This window comes from Rhinichthys klamathensis, unplaced genomic scaffold, assembly GCF_029890125.1.
Source record: "Rhinichthys klamathensis goyatoka isolate OS25496 unplaced genomic scaffold, OSU_Roscu_1.1 h1tg000079l_1, whole genome shotgun sequence".
Taxonomy (NCBI): Eukaryota; Metazoa; Chordata; class Actinopteri; order Cypriniformes; family Leuciscidae; genus Rhinichthys; species Rhinichthys klamathensis.
Genome location: NW_026606621.1, coordinates 2,312,212 through 2,333,434, shown reverse-complemented (window position 1 = coordinate 2,333,434; position 21,223 = coordinate 2,312,212). Strand labels below are relative to the sequence as shown.

At 39.4% G+C, this 21,223-nt stretch overlaps 1 long non-coding RNA gene across 1 annotated transcript; it reads left to right on the top strand.

Moving 5' to 3' along the window:
• The first annotated feature begins 1,546 nt into the window (after positions 1-1,546).
• LOC130085455 (uncharacterized) lies at positions 1,547-19,789 on the top strand. Its single transcript, XR_008807151.1, has 2 exons — positions 1,547-1,717; positions 19,578-19,789. It is a non-coding gene; the product is annotated as an uncharacterized LOC130085455 (long non-coding RNA).
• Positions 19,790-21,223: the final 1,434 nt, after the last annotated feature.

Genomic DNA, 21,223 nt, shown 5'->3' with positions numbered 1-21,223 from the left:
TTTTAGATTCATTGCACACCAACTGAAATATTTCAGGTCTTTTATTGTTTTAATACTGATGATTTTGGCATACAGCTCATGAAAACCCAAAATTCTAAAAAAATTAGCATATTTCATCCGACCAATAAAATAAGTGTTTTTAATACAAAAAAAAAAAAGTCAACCTTCAAATAATTATGTTCAGTTATGCACTCAATAGTCAATACTTGGTCGGGAATCCTTTTGCAGAAATGACTGCTTCAATGCGGCGTGGCATGGAGGCAATCAGCCTGTGGCACTGCTAAAGTGTTATGGAGGCCCAGGATGCTTCGATAGCGGCCTTAAGCTCATCCAGAGTGTTGGGTCTTGCGTCTCTCAACTTTCTCTTCACAATATCCCACAGATTCTCTATGGGGTTCAGGTCAGGAGAGCTGGCAGGCCAATTAAGCACAGTAATACCATGGTCAGTAAACCATTTACCAGTGGTTTTGGCACTGTGAGCAGGTGCCAGGTCGTGCTGAAAAATTAAATCTTCATCTCCATAAAGCTTTTCAGCAGATGGAAGCATGAAGTGCTCCAAAATCTCCTGATAGCTAGCTGCATTGACCCTGTCCTTGATAAAACACAGTGGACCAAAACCAGCAGCTGACATGGCACCCCAGACGATCACTGACTGTGGGTACGTGACACTGGACTTCAGGCATTTTGGCATTTCCTTCTCCCCAGTCTTCCTCCAGACTCTGGCACCTTGATTTCCGAATGACATGCAAAACTGAGCAACAGTCCAGTGCTGCTTCTCTGTAGCCCAGGTCAGGCGCTTCTGCCGCTGTTTCTGGTTCAAAAGTGGCTTGACCTGGGGAATGCGGCACCTGTAGCCCATTTCCTGCACACGCCTGTGCACGGTGGCTCTGGATGTTTCTACTCCAGACTCAGTCCACTGCTTCCGCAGGTCCCCCAAGGTCTGGAATCGGTCCTTCTCCACAATCTTCCTCAGGGTCCGGTCACCTCTTCTCGTTGTGCAGCGTTTTTTGCCACACTTTTTCCTTCCCACAGACTTCCCACTGAGGTGCATTGATACAGCACTCTGGGAACAGCCTATTTGTTCAGAAATTTCTTTCTGTCTTACCCTCTTGCTTGAGAGTGTCAATGATGGCCTTCTGGACAGCAGTCAGGTCGGCAGTCTTACCCATGATTGCGGTTTTGAGTAATGAAACAGGCTGGGAGTTTTTAAAAGCCTCAGGAATCTTTTGCAGGTGTTTAGAGTTAATTAGTTGATTCAGATGATTAGGTTAATAGCTCGTTTAGAGACCCTTTTCATGATATGCTAATTTTTTGAGACAGGAATTTTGGGTTTTCATGAGCTGTATGCCAAAATCATCAGTATTAAAACAATAAAAGACCTGAAATATTTCAGTTGGTGTGCAATGAATCTAAAATATATGAAAGTTTAATTTTTATCATTACATTATGGAAAATAATGAACTTTATCACAATATGCAAATTTTTTTAGAACGACCTGTATATACAGTGGGTTTGTAGAAAAGCAGCTTACTGTCATGATTCTTAAAGGATTAGTTCACTTTTAAAAAAACTTTTGCTGATAATTTACTCACCCCCATGTCATCCAAGATGTCCATGTCTTTCTTTCTTCAGTCGAAAAGAAATTAAGGTTTTTGATGAAAACATTCGAGGATTTTTCTCCATATAATGGACTTCCATGGGAACCAGACGGTTCAAGGTCCAAAAGACAGTTTCAGTGCAGCTTCAAAGGGCTTTAAACGACACCAGACGATGAATAAGGGTCTTATCTAGCGAAACGATCGGTCATTTCAAAAATAAATAGAAAAGTTGAAGTTTAAAAAGCACAAATGATACACGTTCGTGACTCTCCTGTTCGAACTCGTTCATCAAAATGAACAAATCTTTTTTCGAGTCATTTCGTTCATTCAACTAACGAAATGAACGAAATGACTCGAAAAAAGATTCGTTCATTTTGATGAACGAATTCGAGCAGGAGAGTCACGAACGTGTATCATTTGTGCTTTTTAAACTTCAACTTTTCTATTTATTTTTGAAATGGCCGATCGTTTCGCTAGATAAGACCCTTATTCATCGTCTGGTGTCGTTTAAAGCCCTTTGAAGCTGCACTGAAACTGTCTTTTGGACATTGAACCATCTGGTTCCCATGGAAGTCCATTATATGGAGAAAAATCCTCGAATGTTTTCATCAAAAACCTTAATTTCTTTTCGACTGAAGAAAGAAAGACATGGACATCTTGGATGACATGGGGGTGAGTAAATTATCAGCAAAAGTTTTTTTAAAAGTGAACTACTCCTTTAATGAAACCACTTTCGCCATGTGACGAATGTCTGAGTCACTGATTTTATATTCCGAAAATGTAATGCGTGATTCTGGCTCTCATGTGGATGAGCAGCCTGTTAAATGCTGCAGGAGCTTCTTTTCGTGTGACATTGCTGACAAACATGTGCCATTTAGGAAATGTCAGCACTGGGACTCACTAACAGGTCTGAACTGCACTCGCACACAGCCTCAGATGAGGCTTTTTCCTCACAGCTGTCTCATAGGCAGCGAGGAGAGAGAGTGAGAGTCGGTGATTAAGCTTGCCCAGGGACTGCCTCACACTATCCATTAATATTGCAGCAGTGGGATAGCTCATAATCACGGCCCAGCTCGCCTGATTTGGAAGGAAATTGGCTCCTCTGGAAACCCCTGACTGTCAGTGAGTAAGTAAACTGTTGCAACATTAGATGAATATGTATATTTTTCCAAATCAAGGGGGGATTATTGACAGAGAGGTCTCATTTAGTGGGCAGTGCAAGGTAGCTGTAATTCTGGTGATGGCAATTTGTTATGGAAACAGTAAAGTCAATGGATTCAAATTCCTGAATCAAACCGATTCTCCATGGTTTTTGAAAATTTTTGATTTAGTGTGTTTGTTACTGTTATGCACTGGTTGTTACGGATTTCTCCCCTAGGCACCAAGTGGAATTGCAAAAAATAATGAAGTTTTAGTTTCCCAAACATTCCCCTTTCCTGATATTGAACAAACAGATAGCCCCGCCCCAAACTCACACTATTGGTTGAGTGAATGCTAATGTTGTGATGCTTAAATAAACAGCAGTGTGTTGCAAGCAGCCTAGAAACACAGTGTTACACCATTTAAACAAGTCAAACTATGAATAGTTTACTACTTTGTCTTTGCTTAAACTGAGAAATAATTTTAGATTAATAAGAACAAACGGTTGCATATGACTATATGACTTTCGTTTATAAACATAAGGCTGTAAGGTTATAAATGTAACCTAATGTATTCAGGTTGATTCAGTCATATTAAATAATATTTCTGACTTGTGATGATTGTTAGATGTGATACGTGTGATAATATGAACTACCATTCAAAAGCTGATAATACAAAAATCATTAATTAACATCATATTAGTATTGTTAGGCTTCTGTCACTTTGGTTTGATTTATTCTTAGGTTTATTCACATTATTAGCCCTGACACTCCTACTGTATTTGTGTGAGCATTCACGTTCACATTCATGTTATCTGATTATTGGTTCATTTTTACAACCTGTCCTCTCTCATTATCTGCTTTGTTTTCTCTACTATTTAATCTCCCTGTGTTCTATGTCCTCTGCCACTTCATCATAAAATTTTACTGTCGTGTGTTGATAAAATGTTACCGTCGTGTGTTGCCAATGAGCCTTGCCTGCTCCTGCCCTGTCCTGTCCAGTCCAGTTGTTGGTTGTGTTTTCCCCCTCAGGGTAGTTTTTTAAATTATTTTATTTAAATACAGCCAATCACTCTGCATCATTGAGTCCTTGCCTCATCCCTTCACCCAAGAGAACAGAACAAACTGGCCAAAAAGAGAGTTCAGCAGAGCAAGGGCATCTCCCTTTTCCAATCTCCCACCCCTCGCCCCTCTGCTCGTCAGATGGTGAATTGATTCAACAAGCCCCTTTCTCTCTGTTAAAGGGAGGCTACAGTGAAGGAGTTTGGCCATGAGTTCCTGATTACTGCGGACGGGCTCAACATCACTAATACTGCACTAAAATACATTTTTTAAGAATTGCCTGAATGAGCCCATCAGTGTCTGGGAGATGGGAATACGGTGGATAGTGTCTTTCTAGCAGTGTGTGGGTTATGTGTGCCACCGGAGAGAAAAAGGTGGCCTTCCTCCTCTTGTCCTCCACTACGCCTCACAAATTGCCCTTTGGGGAGAGACAGGAGGAAGAATGGGTCAAGATCGCAGCAGTGTTCCCAAATGGGGACAACCCCCTATTGTTGCCTAGCCCTCATTGGCGGAGTCCAAAGTCCGGTGGTCCTTGAGCTTCTGAGTCCGTTGGTCCCAGAGGACCCGACTCTGATGGTCTCATGTCCAGTGGTCCCTGAGGACCAACTCCGGTGGTCTCATGTCCGGTGGTCCCTGAGGACCGACTCCGCTGGTCTCATGTCCGGTGTTCCCGGAGGACCAGACTCCGGTGGTCTCTTGTCCAGTGTTTCCAGAGGACCCTACTCCGCTGGTCTCATGTCCGGTGTTCCCGGAGGACCCGACTGCGGTGGTCTCATGTCCGGTGTTCCCGGAGGACCCGACTCAGATGGTCTCATGTCTGGTGGTCCCGACTCTGTTGGTCTCATGTCCGGTGGTCCCGACTCTGGTGGTCTCATGTCCGGTGATCCCGGAGTCGTGGTGTCAGGGTTCTGTTACTTCGGTCTGGTTTATTCTTAGTTTGCTGACAGAGCCCTGGCACTCCTACACTTGTCTTTGTGTGAGTGTGCAGTTTCTAGTTTGGTTTTGGTTCATTGTCTGGGTTTGGACATTTAGAAATGCAGACATGGTGAGCATTAGATACTTTTTTTTTTTTTGTAAAAACATAAAAAAATCCTACTGAGCCCACATTTTGGAACAGTATATTTATAAATTGTGAATAAATGTTATGAGAACAAGCTATTATTATTGTAACAATCCATTATGTTCACAACCATGCTAAGTGTGGGTGAAATAAGAGCATAAGTAGAACACAAATAACATATTTTCATTACTCATTGTGTCTCTAAGCATTGCAACATCGTACTTTACAGATAAAACTGATCATCCCTGCCAAATACAATTGTACTGTTATTTCCTCTGAGTATTCAAATATAAGCCTACAAGTTTCTTCTTTTTAAGAACTACCTTTTCTTATCCCACAAACTAGTCCTATTTGTAGTACTGAATGAACTGATTTCATAATTACCTTTTTTATTACAATAGTCTGTAATGTAATGATTCAGAGTGAATTTCTGTGTAAATGTTTAAAAACAGGCTGTGCAGCTTAACGTGATTTTTCTTCTTGGCATGTTTTAAATATTAAAATTCTTTGTTTCTGAGTAGAAAAGCCACTTTAATGCAGGTTTTGTTGTAGGGGTTTTCAAACTGGACACTGCAGAACATTTAAGAGACAGAGAAAGGATTGAACAAAACTTTGTGTGTGTGTGTGTCGACTAAACAAATACATGTGATTTGAATGTTTCTCTTCAGGTTTATAGAATCAGTACTCGAATGAGAATCAGTACTCGAATGATACATGTAAATAAATGATTAAATATTTTTTAAAAATAAATAAATAAATAATATTTTTTTATAATTTAATTGACTTATTTATTTATTTGAGATTACTATGACAGTATTCAGTTACTTAATTTTAAAAACAATATTTTTATTTTTATAATATATATATATATATATATATAGATAAACTGTATACTGTAATACATTTAATTCATTTTAATTTATAATCAAAACATAATTTATTGAAAGTTTTAATCCGTAAGAAATACAAAACAAATTTGCATAACTTTTTTAAATATTATATTATGTATTCATCTGAATTACAATTCATAAGAATATTGAAATTTGAACTGAAATGAAAATTTATATTTTCTCAGATAATATTTTAATAATTTGCTTTAGCTTTCAGTAAAATCCAGTTATTTAGAAAGGGTATCCCTGGCAAAGCAAATATCCGATTTGGGGGTCCTTTACATCATAAAGGTGACCTATAATTCAAAATTGAATTTACCTTGGTATAGTCAAATAACAAGAGTTCAGTGCATGGACATGACACAGAGTGAATCTCAAACTGGACTGTTTTCGCGTTCTCATTTAATTCACGTTTATGAAAAACCCCCCTGAAAAACGGTCGGTTCTCCACACAATACCGACTGTGACGCAATAGTCGGGATCATTAATATGTACGCCTCCAAATATTTGCATAATGCCAGCCCTCAATGCCAGGCGGAACTGCGCAGCCGAAGCATGGCAGTTGCTCAGTGTGGATGTACACATGAACACAAAAGTATTGTTTATTTTCTCTGGAAATTTTCAAACATTTCACCGACGACTGTTTCCTCAACTTGGGCCAATACAGAGCTGGCCTCGGATCGAGCTACCAAGCAACACTTTCTGATGTGTAATTGTTCAAGTTCAGACAGGTAATCTTTCTCTCAAAATCGTTCAATACTGTTTATGCATCAGTAAGTCAAGCCAGTGACTAAAATATCAGCTTCACATCGTTTCTTTTAGTAGGATGAAAATAATCGTATTTAAATTGTGAACAAATTATATACAGAAAGCGATCAAAGAACAATCTTTCCACACAGCGCGAGTTTATCTGGACACTTGCCAAACTCGTTATGAAATCAATGACGCACGTTACTGCACAACGAAGCTCTTACTGTATTTACATCATCGTGTTTGCATTGGTGAAAGCAGAGAGAGTGCAGAAACTGCTTTGCAATATAAGATCTTCATTCTCGCGATCAACACGTCATCTGCTCAATGCTCATCACGGCAACATTTTATGTGATGGGAATAGATCTAAATACTTTAAAAACATCTCACGATTCGTTAATCTCGATAGCTGTTATAGTAAAAACGTATAATAGCAGTAGTAAAAGTATTCGGGAGAGAGTTTCACATGTAATGCGTTGCTATTTCATATGCAAGCATGTCAGCCAATCACAGCAGTGGCTGCGGTTACACTGAATCCCACAGCAGACACGCCCCTTCAAACAGAGTGTTCAAATCAGAGGCTAAAAGCAGGCTAGGAAAAATGCCATTTATTTCTAAATTATGATTATTTTTTATCTAAAAAACATACTAACATTATAAGGGTAACCCAGGAAACATTATAAAATAATAAAAAAAAACATTCTAGGGCACCTATAAGACATTCTGTGAAAATGAGAGAAGGATATTTCTAGCACTTGTGATGAGATGAAATTCATTACTGCTTCACTAAATTAGCAGAACAGTGAAAGGAAACCATCTTGCCTTTGTCTTTCACATCCACTGTGATTGAGCACCAAAGGCGAGGAATGATTTATAAACCGGATATTAAATTTCCATAGTACTTTGACAATCTCTCCCTCGGCATCAACGATAGGCCTCACAATTACCTGGGTTTTTCCTTTCCACCTTTTTCGCCGTATTCCAGCACCTCATACAAAAGTGATTGAGGTCTCTTTTGTGTCATCGCAGATTGAGATTGTATTGCAAAGTGCCATTGTGACTCTTATCTAAGAGCTCAATAGCAGTTTATGTAGGGTCTGTTACACAAGTTCTAGAAATTGCTGTTGCTACCGTAAATTGTAATCACAGACGTTGTTAGAGAAACTTCATCACTGGTTCCAGATCAGTGAGGTGGTGATGCGTTTCATCACTGAGCCTTATAGCAATTATCATTAGAGAAAGCAGTCCTGAGGGAGACTTGATTAGCTGTCTGTAGTTTAGAGTAAGAGCACACTTATTTAAGAACACCGACCAACTATCACCGGCTCAGAAACGGCACACAAGCACGGCACTAATTAGTGGTCGTATACCTCAGAAGACTGTCAGCCAATTACAAGAGAAGAACACACAACCCTTTATTAGACTGAAGTGTGATATTAATGTCTTTCTTTCATACTAAGCATTACTGTGGGCATAGGAAAGGCAAAAAAAAAAAAAAAAAACCTCTACAAAAGTTCACATTTCCGTAACAAGTCTAAAATGATTTGTGAGAGGGGGTTTCCTGTTGACTTAAAGACTGCTCATCTTAAATCTCTTTTAAATGTTCCCCTAATTAAAAGATGAGGTACCAAATAGTTTAAGGTGAAATAAATATTTATGGACCTTTGGATTTGTGGTGCTTCTGAAGAGCAACTAAATTGCTACTGATAAAAATCCAATTTTGCATGCCAGTAAATAACAGCAGAAACATTTACATGCTCTCTGTAGTTAATGTCAAGTCAGTTCTGCTCAAAGTGTGCATTCAACTAGACAGCATCTTATTTTCTTTTTCTTCAAGTAATAGCAGTACTGGCCCGGCAGCGGCTATTCAGAAAGACACTTTAACCTTTCTTTTCTCTTCAGTGAGCTGATAAAAGGAATGTGTGAAATCAAACAGTCATGTCCGAAAAGAACCCAGTAGAATTCAAAAAGTCGATTCAAAGTGTTAAACATTTTCACCAGTAACCAGTTATAGCATATAGCCTGCATTCCCTATAATTCCCTATTGTGACACTTTTTCAGTTGGGTAAAAAAGATGGTTGTGTTTTCAGGCACCCAAAACGCTGTTGTCGTGTATATGAATGGCCAAAACGCATACGTTTTACGTTTTTAGTTGAAAACAGTGTTGTGTAAACAGCCCCTCAATTGTGTTGATAGTTAATATGATGAACTACTGATAGGACACCTGTGAACTTGAAGATAACTGACTTCATACAGTTGCTGTGTCTGAATTCCTGTACATTCAGAGCATGTACTGTATTCATCAATCGACTGTTGATTTAGAAAATGTTTTAGTTATAGGGGTGTGTAGGTTGAACACATTCATACATACAGTACGGCATCTTGACATTGTCCTTTGACCTATTGTACTATGTTCTTTGACCTGTTATCTCCAGCACTTGCATTAGAAAAGATCCACCCGGCTCAAAGTTCTCTGCGTTTTTCTAGTTTTCAATTTCTCACATCTGACAGCTCTTGTGGCATCATGGGATAGAAAAGTGTCCACTGTTTCCGCACTTCAGAATCTCAGCAGATACAGTAAGTCCTACAGGTATTATGTTTCATTAATACTGTATATCCTCCTGGCATCCTATTATCTGATGCTTTTTGCATACTACAATATATATATATATATATATTTTTTGAATTTACATATATAGAAATTACAATATAACCAATTTATAGATATGCCTTTAACAAAATATAGATTATGTCAACAAAAATAATATATTAGTACAAAGTTTGTGTTGATCTTAGTGTTGGTGCACTTTAAAGTTGTACTGTTACCATGAATATTTAATAAAATGCACAATAACTTGTACTTACAACTCTTAATGAGATTTTACAATTGATGGTCCCATTTTATATTAAGTGTCTTTAAATACTACTTACATTTAAACCAATCCTTTGATTCAATGTATTTGGGCACATATTTTGTTTTACATTGTTATATTTAAATACCTGCATGTTATTATATCTGTAATTAATTTCTGTAATTACATCTACTGAATAATTGCACTGTTGACCTTCCCTTACCCCTTACCCACCTGTAAACCAACCCATGCCATCAAACCTGTCCTTAAAAGAATAGTTCACCTAAAAATTAAAATTCTGTCATCATTTACACACCCTCAATTTGTTTCAAACCTGTATGAATTTCTTTCTTCTGCTGAACACAAAAGAAGATATAAATGGTAAAAAATGGTAAATGGACTACATTTATATAGCGCTTTCACAGACCCAATGGCCACCAAAGCGCTTTACATATTGCCTCAGATTCACCCATTCACTCACTCATTCATACACCGATGGCGGTGTCAGCCATGCAAGGCGACATCCAGCTCGTCGGGAGCAGCTGGGGTTAGATGTCTTGCTCACGGACACCTCGACACTTGGTCAGGTGGAACCGGGGATTGAACCACCAACCTTCAGGTTTTTAGACAACCTACATGAACCACTGAGCCACTGCCGCCCCAAAAGAAGATATTTTGAAGAATGTTGGTAACCAAACAGTTGATGGACCCCATTGACTTCCATAGTATTTTTTCCTACTATGGAAGTCAATGAGGTACATAATTTGTCTGGTTACCCACATTCTTCAAAATATCTTCTTTTGTGTTCAGCAGAAGAAAGAAATTCATTAAAGGGGCACTTCACCTATTTCAACATTAATCTTTATTGAAAGTGGGTCATATATGTAGTCGAAATGTAAAAGAAATTTTGAATTTGGTGCCCTCTTGACCGAGAAAAGACAGAAAATAACTTTAGGGGGCATTTGTATGTAAGACAACAACTCCCACAATGCACCACATTGCACAGCTCCGCAAGCCACTCCCACTAATCCAGAACAGCGCAAACATCAGATAAATCACTCTTCCGTCTACAAGGCTAACATTAGCTGCCACCAGAGTTAGAAATTCATTTCACACAAAATTTCTAGTTAGTTGGCTGTGGCGAGCAGGACGAGGGCGAGTGACGTGAGAGGACGGCGCGAGGCCGGTGGCGTGAGTGATAATGAACGACACCTGTGAGACGCACCGGTCTCTCTCGCGTCTCTCACGGAGGAGCGGAAGCATAAAACGAGGAGCGACGACAGGGCAGATCGAGAGAGGAACAGGCCTGATTTTATGTTGTGTTTTGTTTCTGTTGTGTGTCTGCTGGCTTATACTTTTGTTTTGTATTTGTTTATTTTACTATTAAAATGTTTAAATGTTTGCCGGTTCCCGGCTCATTCTTCCCACAACAACGAACCCCGTTACATTGGCAAACTCATTAGTGAATTACTCCTCGTTTGTATTTCTTTCTATATGGTGAATTATTGCATAATACCTGGATGTTCAGTCAGAACATATGCGGTGCGAAACTAGGATGGTTCACATCACGACACAAACGTCCGTGTGCTCGTCTGATTCAGAGATTTCGTCCAGGCGAAATTGCCATCGTTGAAATTCTCTGCAGCAGACGGACTCTATCTGTGTCCGTAGCGCACAGCGAGAGCACAGGCACCAGCAGTCCGCCCAGCTCGAGCCAGTCCGGGCTCCTCGTCCGCCTCCTGCCTCCATCAGCCTCTTCACTATATTGCGACTCGTAAAGATAGCGACAAACATCGGATTCGAGCAGCAGAATTTCAAAATCCTCTTCTTCCATATCATGTTTAGTTTCTTCCGTCATTGTCATAACTTTATATCTCCATAGCGCTTGTCAGCTTAGCTTCCAAACAAGATGGCGGATATTGCTTTCTGTATCTGCAAGTGAAGTCCCACCCACTGATCTGTAATAGGTCTGTAGCGTGAGTGGGTCCCACACCCTGAATAAATGATGAGCTAGTGTTTGTAGTCTCTACACTTTTCAATGAAATGTGACTTCCTGCTTATTATGACGCAAAATGACGATTTTTACATCATAATAAGCAGGAAGTAAAACACTTAAATCCATATTTAAGGGTTTTAAACAACTTGAGGGTGAGTAAATGATAACATAATTTTAATTTTTAAGGGGACTATTCCTTAAACCTGAAATGTATTTTTCCTCAATAGCAACACATAAAGTGTTATAATCATAATAAAGTGGCACAACTGAATCAAATCATGACTAGTATATTGTTTCTATCAGCAGATCAGGGCTAGTCATCTGATTTGCACAGTGATGTCTGAGCTTTACGTAATTGACTCCTCAGCGAGAATAAAGTAAATCATATTGAAGGCCGCAGCGATTCCAATCCTAAGGAAAATGATTTTCTACTGGTTTCCTCAGCACTTCAATAGTCCCTCTTGCCTGCCCATGACATAGATCTCAGTTTTACAGTGGTTGTGATATGAATCGCTCTACTCCAGTATTGCCCCTTTTCCTTTTTCTTTTTGCAGACATCTGCATCAGTTACAGAAGCAGTCTCTGACAGAACATCCTCATAAAGGGCCTAATTTGCCCATGTGTGGGCTCTCTGTGGTAAGATGAAGATGCCCGAGTTTCTGTTCTGAAAATAAACAGGCCAACCAGTCTGTTTCTGAATGTATGCGTGAAGCCATTCATACATTTGCATAATTGTATGCCATTTAAAGACATGGGTACTATCAGAGTGCCATTAGGATACTCTGCAAAAGTTTGCTTGGGGAATCCATTAAGGACGACATCCCCCACAGTGTTAGGAATAATTTTTTCATGAGAATGCCTTAGAGAAATAATTCAAAATTCATTACCACATTTTTTAGAGAGTTTAATGCAACAGTTGGATAAACTTTTCTTACATAAAAGAAATCCATTTTGTCATTCTTCATAAAAATGTTTTTAAGGGTTATTTAAAAACATAATCAGTTCTGACAGGCAAGCTTTACACTTATATGTAATGAATCTATTCGGTGTATACAGTTAATGTCAGATCTGTTGAAGCAGTGGAATTCCCTCAAGTATCCACTGAACTTCTATAACAAGGTTTAAAGCTATATATATATATATATATATATATATATATATATATATATATATATATATATATATATATATATATATATATATATATATTTTACAATCTTCCTAGTTATGGATTGATCAGATAGAAATAAATAAATCAGTGCCCAGCCAGCAATGACATATGGGGCCCAGATGGGTTAAGTAGGGGTTCCATGGTTACTGTGTGGGCATGGGCTTTGGCTGGGTGAAATCAGCGGGTCCCATGTAGGTATTGTAGTATGAGTCCCACATAGGAAGCCCATATGAGCTGATTACATGGGCCCCATAAGGGACAGGCATGGGTCAATTGGGCATGGGTTTGAACTGAGAACACATATATGGGTCCTGCATAGCATATTTATGGGCCAAGTGGGCATGGGTTTGAACTGGGAACACATATATGGGTCCTGCATAGCATATTTATGGGCCAAGTGGGCATGGGTTTGATCTGGGAACACATATATGGGTCCAGCATATAATTTTTATGGGCTAAGTGGCCATGGGTTTGAACTGGGAACACATATATGGGTCCTGCATGGTTTATTTATGGGCCAAGTGGGCATGGGTTTGAACTGGGAACACATATATGGGTCCTGCATAGCATATTTATGGGCCAAGTGGGCATGGGTTTGATCTGGGAACACATATATGGGTCCAGCATATAATTTGTATGGGCTAAGTCGCCATGGGTTTGAACTGGGAACACATATTTGGGTCCTGCATGGTATATTTATGGGCCAAGTGGCCATGGGTTTGAACTGGGAACACATATATGGGTCCTGCATATAATTTTTATGGGCCAAGTGGGCATGGGTTTGAACTGGGAACATATATATGGGTCCTGCATATAATTTGTATGGGCCAAGTGGCCATGGGTTTGAACTAGGAACACATATATGGGTCCAGCATATAATTTTTATGGGCCAAGTGGGCATGGGTTTGAACTGGGAACATATATATGGGTCCTGCATATAATTTTTATGGGCCAAGTGGCCATGGGTTTGAACTGGGAACACATATATGGGTCCAGCATATAATTTTTATGGGCCAAGTGGGCATGGGTTTGAACTGGGAACATATATATGGGTCCAGCATATAATTTTTATGGGCTAAGTGGCCATGGGTTTGAACTGGGAACACATATATGGGTCCTGCATGGTTTATTTATGGGCCAAGTGCCCATGGGTTTGATCTGGGAACACATATATGGGTCCTGCATATAATTTTTATGGGCCAAATGAGCATGGGTTTGAACTGGGAACACATATATGGGTCCTGCATGGTACATTTATGGGCCAAGTGGGCATGGTTTTGATCTGGGAACACATATATGGGTCCTGCATATACTTTTTATGGGCCAAGTGGGCATGGTTTTGATCTGGGAACACATATATGGGTCCTGCATATAATTTTTATGGGCCAAGTGGCCATGGGTTTGAACTGGGAACACATATATGGGTCCTGCTTGGCATGTTAATGGGCCAAGTGGGCATGGGTTTGATCTGTGAACACATAAATGGGTCCTGCGTGGCATATTTATGGGCCAAGTGGCCATGGGTTTGAACTGGGAACACATATATGGGTCCTGCATGATGCATTTATGGGCCAAGTGGGCATGTGTTTGATCTGGGAACGCATATATGGGTCCTGCATGGCATGTTTATGTGCTAAGTTGGGTTTGAACTGGGAACACATGGGTCCTGCATGGCAGAGGCGCAAAGTAACTATTTAGGCCTATTGATAACTTACTGTACAATTTTTAGTAACTCTACATGTAGGCTAATCAAGCATGTTGAGTAATTGTAATTCAATACATTTCAAGTCATGCTAGTCACCAAAGAACAAACATTGCATATGTAGATCTTTTGCCAAAACAATCCATCAGTCATTTTTGTTAGTCGTGCAGAAAATGAAAAATGGAACTTCCCAAAAATGTAAAAAACATCAAAATAGGTCAAAGTTTACGCTGTGTTGAATTATGCTGATTAGTGGACTCTCAGAAAGGTTGCAGGCCTACCGTAAGACTTCAAATAATAGCCCAGTCCCAGACGCCTGTCCCTTGGGGCAGAAACGCATATTTAGACATAACTAGGGATGCTCAATATAATCGGCCGATATTGGCTTTAAAATTCAATATCGGTAACCGGTATAGGTTTTTGAAATGGTTTAAAATGACTAAAGTATGTCATTTTATATCTTTTTGGAAAGCATGTTTCCTCTCAAAGCGAATGCAGACAAAATTTGAGTGTTGCTGTAGTTTACCTCAGTCAAAGAAATGTTCAGTTGGCATCTTCTCTCGAAGGGGTAGTAAGCACCGCACCCCAGTTAGCCAACCGGTTGCTGGCTAGTCCTTCAAAACATTCAAATCCCCAGTATCAAGTGAGTCATGGAACAGTGGGCAGTAAGCCTATAAAGGATCATATGTTTCGGTGTATCAGCTAATATCGGTACCGGAAATTAAGCATTGGACAATATTGGTAAATCGGATATCGGTACAAAATCAATGTCAAGCATCCCTACAAATAACCCCAAACGGTTATCCACATCCCATTTACCTGTCCCAATTTGGTCAAATAAAACTCCGGGATCCAATTTGAAGTTTTACGGTATTTCATTTTTTAAGATGATCGAGGCCAAATAGCTCACAGACAGCTAGTCCCTTTATGGACATGAATATGATGCATTTATTACCTCTTAGGAAATTGTAATTCAATATTTGTTAGAAAAGGACTTGCAGGAGGCCTCATTATCTGTCTTACACTTCTGTTTTGTCCTTGGACCAAGGAGTAGCATGTGTTTCTATCAAGGTGTAGCATACACCAACAATGACTGATTGGCTGTAAAAGGTACAGTAGATCTGTTTGAGAAAAAATTAGGGAAAAACACTTTTGTATCTTATTAATTATTAATGATTAATAGATTGTTGTGGTTTTAAATTTTGGTAAAGGAAAACACACATCCAGCCCGAGAAGTGGCGGTGACATCAGTGGTTAAAAGTAACTCTAGCTGATTAGTTTTTTTTTTTTTTTTTTTTTTACAAATTGTACTTCTACTTGAGTATTTCTCTAACACCAGTACTTTTACTTGTAATAGAATAATAGCAATACAGCAGTACTTGCACCTGAGTACAGATTTTCAGTACTCTTTCCACCACTGCCTGTTATGCACACAACACCTAATTAGGCTGATTCATATGAAGCCAGCGAAGCAGTTAACGTTTGTTAATTCTCTCACATATTTACGAATTTTACTGTATTTAATTGTTATTCAGTCAGGCAGTTCTTAGGACATCTATAAGGGGCCTGTATGCAAAGGCATTGTTTCGCGCTCAAAACGTTAACGGTCCATTCGGAAAGCACCGCTGCTAGCTGTCACTTCGAGGAGAAGAACTTCATATCAGACATTCAAGAATTGAGGTAAGTTTAAATATTATGTTGCCAGAAAAATAACACTGCAGATTGTACAGTGGTCTGTAATTTTTGGTTTGTGCTGTTTAATCTGATGTAGAATCTAACCAAAGGGAAAACAGCGGGAGAGGTTGGACAATAATTCATATATCACGAATCACGATATACTTTTAATAACGGTGATATGAGCTTTAAACACATTTCCGATATTTCGATATATGATTACAGCGTTTCACAGACTGCCGTTCATTCAGCCGAGCAGAAAGAGCTGCAACACATTGACTACGTTTACATGCAGCCAATAACCCGTTCAAACCCGGAATATTAGCAATAACCCGGTCGTGCACGGCCATGGCTACGTGAGTGATGACATACACCACAGACAGGAGCCCAGCAGCAGTTGGCTGTGCTCAGCATAGACATGTATATTGAGAACAGGTTGCACTCCGGCTTGAGTCGGCTGCGCCATGAACGCCAGTCTGTGAAATGCCGTAATCATACTGTAATGTTTATGGATGTTTATGCTGAGCACAGCTAACTGAAGTCTCCTCCCTGACCTTCTCTCTCTGTAGTAATAAAGATTTCTTTTTTTTGGTGGTCCAGCGTTAGTGACTACGTCCTCGGGTTGCATACGCATCCAGAACTTTATGTCTTAAACAGTTTTGAGTGTATTGGATGTGCATCAGTGCAAGTGGATCCGCATGTCATTGTACATGATCCGATGTCTTAAAGTGAACGTTGTGTAATAAACCACAATGCGGTCTGTGTCATCAAGAAAAAAAAGAAAAAGAGATTAAACATCACTGCTCGTTAATAGCTTTAATAAGGATTCATTATAATTAATTAATACAAATAAATATGTCTGCTGCTTGAAAGAATAAAGAATGATGTATGCAAGTAGTTATAAAGAATGCATGTATCATTCATTGAAAAGAAGACTATTCTACTTTAGGAAAAGTGGTTTTATTTAATTTTAAGATATTTTTTAAGTCACAGTACTTAAATCTGTATATTGCATGTTCAAACTTTAAAATCATTCATATTAACTGGTTAATAGATGTTTTCTCTATTACAGTATAATTATGGGTTTGTACATTTTTGAGAAATTCTAAATTAATGCATTATTGAACTAAACCCATTATATTTTAGTCATCTGAACTGTTTTAGTTTTATTCTAGCTTTAGTCGACGACATACAATAAGATTTTAGTCGACTAAATCTAGATAGGGGTTGCATAAAGGACAAAAGCTTAGGCCGTGCCACAGGGGCCTATATGTATTGTAAGCATGTTATCAATAACCTTCATTGGAATATAAATGTACATAAGCTTAACAAGAAAATTAGTGTACCCAGGGCAGGCTTAGTAACAAAAACCCTAGAAATAAGGTCCAGGTTCAAAAAAACCTTTTCCTTTTCCTTTAATTTACATTTTTCATTTACCTCAAATATGGCAGTTGTTAGAAAAATGCCTTGAGCCACATACAATAAAAAAACTCATTTTGGTGGGAATAAATCATAAAAAGCAATATTGATGCCAATATTTTAGAGTCCAAAACTAGATCAGTATGTCTCTAACAAAAACTGCTTTTTTTCCCAGTGTATTCTGTTGTAAAAGTTTAAATGTATGTTTTTAACTGAATATAGAGCACCAAAACCCCTGCTGGCTTCCAGTGAGGAGGAAACAGACATCGAGGGAGATGTCTTGCCACCTACCCCTCCCGAGGCGTTTGTGTCTAAGAAAGTGTGGAGTGCAGGTGAAGACCGGACAAAAAACAGGGTTAGTGATTAAGTGTTTGAAATGATTAAGTGAAACGAGACCTACAAAAAGGAGAAATGAAAATGTCCCTCCTTCAATGAGAATGTAGATATAGTAGCATATGGTCAGGATTTAATTTATTTTTACTTTAAAGGGATACTCCACCGTTTTTTCATATTAAACTATGTTATTCCCTTTACTAAGACGAGTTGATACATACCTCTCTCGTCTCAATGCATGCACTCAATCGCTCTGGCGCGCGAGACACTTTGATCGCACTTAACTAGCCCAGTTCATTCAATAGGGGCCAAGCAGAGAAGCGAGCAAACACCTCCACGTTTTCCCTATTTAAATACAGTTACACCAGTAGAGTAACTCGACCAAGAATGGTGACACAAAATAAAACGTTGCGCTTTTCTAAGCGTGTAAAGTGGATAACTATAATGTATGGCGGAATACCACAGCAAGTGCTTGGGAGCACTTCGACTCGGCGTAGTATATCACTCGTGAAAAGTCCTCTCCCTCTCCAGAGTGATGATATTACTTCGCCGAGTCCATAGATATATATGCGCCGAGTCGAAGTGCTCCCAATCACTTGCTGTGGTATTCCAAAACCATTTGCTTTATGTGGCAAAGGTTTGCTTAGGTTTGCTTAATGTGTGTGATTAATTTAATGGAAAGCACATTCACTTCTAGTTGTGCTCTATTCTGCAATGTTTCGGTCTCCCGTGTGTGTGTGGCAAGCTGTACCGCCGGGAATGTGCAAAAAATAAATAAATAAAGAAGTGTCGACGCAAAAAATATGACGTTGACGTAATTTTGCCGTCGAAGCGTCAACATCATCGACGCGCCGCTACAGCACTAATATATATATATATATTTATACCACGGGCTGTTTAAATACTCGATTCTGATTGGCTGGAAGGTGTGCAGTAAAACCGTTTAATGCACAGGTAGTTCCAGTCAGTTTGATTACAGTTCGAAATTAATCCGCTACTATAAACATTGGTAACCATAGTAACAGAGTTACACTTGTAAAAGAGTGAGAGAGAGACACATAACATATGAAAACGTTAGGTAGGCTCAGAGCCATAGAGAGAAAGAGTTGCGACGCTCTTTGATGTCGCTGCGATGGCTGTCACGTGGTTCATGTAAGCCCCAATAGTTCCAAAACATACGCTGGCTGTCATGTTCTTCTATGGGACAGACAGCAGCGATTGCATTATTGACCGGTAAATATAAAATAAAACACACACCCAAGTACTTTTTCAGCTGTTACTGCATTATTGCATTTTATAATGTCAGTTTTGCATTTGGAGAGGCAGGGTGACAACGAAATAGCCTATTACTTAGATACGTTTTAGGCTTTTTTTTTTTGAGGGAAAAGACAGAGCTAGATAAGATCGAAGACGACAAAGAGGAGGTCAATACGAAAAAGACAACTAAATGGGCAGTTAACACTTTCAGTGACTTGTTGCGCCAAAGACAGAACAATTGTGATTTCGAGACCTAATGTTACTCTGCTTCTCTTTTAAATGCAAGTTGGAGCAAAAAAGAACCTTGCTAAATTGACTAATGCTCCTTTGTTTTTAGGTGCACTGAAGAGTAATGCAATTACTCAAAGTGTGAACCGCAAGCAAGTGGAAATGGCGCTGGGGAAGTGGTTCACCGGTGCACGTGACCGTGGAGGGGAGAGGGCTGCAAGAGCCCAAAGACAAAAGGGAGCATCCACCACGCCATGAGTGTATTTCGTATTAAAGGAGTAGTTCATTTTTAAAAAAACTTTTGCTGATCATTTACACACCCCCATGTCATCCAAGATGTCCATGTCTTTCTTTCTTCAGTCGAAAAGAAATTAAGGTTTTTGATGAAAACATTCCAGGATTTTTCTCCATATAATGCACTTTTACTGGGTACCAAACGGTCCAAGGTCCAAAAGACAGTTTCAGTGCAAACTGCAAACTGTTCAAAGGGCTTTAAACGATTCCAGACGATGAATAAGGGTCTTATCAAGCGAAACGATCGCTCATTTAAAAAAAAAAAAAAAAAAGTTTAAGTTTTATAAGCTCAAATGCTCGCCTTGCTCTGTTCTGTGATGCGCGTTCGTGACTCTCCTGTTCAAACTCGTTTATCAAAAAGGAACGAATCTTTTTCCGAGTCATTTCGTTCGTTGAATGAACCAAATTACTTGAAAAAAGATTTGTTCATTTTGCATTTTGATGAACGAGCCCTTTGAACAGTTTGCACTGAAACTGTCTTTTGGACCTTGAACCGTTTGGTACCCAGTAAAAGTGCATTATATGGAGAAAAATCCTGGAATGTTTTCATCAAAAACCTTAATTTCTTTTCGACTGAAGAAAGAATGACATGGACATCTTGGATGACATGGGGGTGTGTAAATGATCAGCAAAAGTTTTTTTAAAAGTGAACTACTCCTTTAATGTATTTTTTGGAGAGATTTTTTATTTTATTTTTTTCAGAGATTTTTTTTTCAGAGATCTACTGTTGTGACATTTAAATTGTTTTTGTTGTTCAATTAAACAATATATTTCTTGCAGTTCAAAGCGTCAAGTGTCTTGTATTTATCTTGGACTTATATTCATTCTTCGATTTTAGTTTTTCTTAGATTGTTTCCTTAAAATATTTGGCATGGTTGGGCTTAGATAGGCCTTGCATGAAATGCCCAGTTAGGACCCACATAAGATCCTTACAGAGCCCACTTTAAGCCCATAGGGGCATTCACGGTTGAATCCTGGTGCAAGCCCACTTTAAACCCCTTTAGGTAGGTGGGGCCCAAATGGGTCTGACATTAATTACCCAGTTAAGAACCACATAAGACCCTTACAGGTCCCACTTAAAACCCATCTGGGCATCCACGGCTGGCCCCCTGTGTGGATCTTGGGTACAAGCCTATTTTAAATGCCCTTTAAGCAGGTGGGGCCCAAATGGGTCTGTCATGAATTGCCCGGTTAAGATCCCACATAACACCCTTATAGATCCCATTTAAAGCCCATCTGGGCATCCACGGCTGGATCCTGGGTGCAAACCCACTTTAAACCCCTTTGGGCAGGTGGGGCCCCAATGGGTCTGGCATGAATTTCCCACTTAGGACCCACATAAGACTCTTACAGAGCCCATTTAAAGCCCATCTGGGTAACCATGGTTGGATCCCGGGTGCAAGCCCACTTAAGACCCATTTGGGCAGGTGGGGCCCAAATGGGTCTGACATGAATTGCCCAATTAAGACCCATGCAGTACCCTTACAGGTCCCACTTTTAGTACGTCTGGGCTTCCACAGCTTGCCCCAATGTGGATTCCGGGTGCAAGCCCATAATGGGGCCCACATTTGCCGTCCATCAAGCCCTCATATGGGCCCCACATGTCATTGCTGGCTGGGTGGCTTCATACTTTCAAAACAATCCCATTTAAGTTACAGTTTCGCTTCAATCTCAGGAGATTGAATAGATTTGTACACACACATTTCACTTCACTTTTCACATCACTTTTACTTGCCTCATGTTGGCGCAAACTCCCGCATTTTAAGGTGAGGTCACATTGAAATTTGGTGGGCAAAAA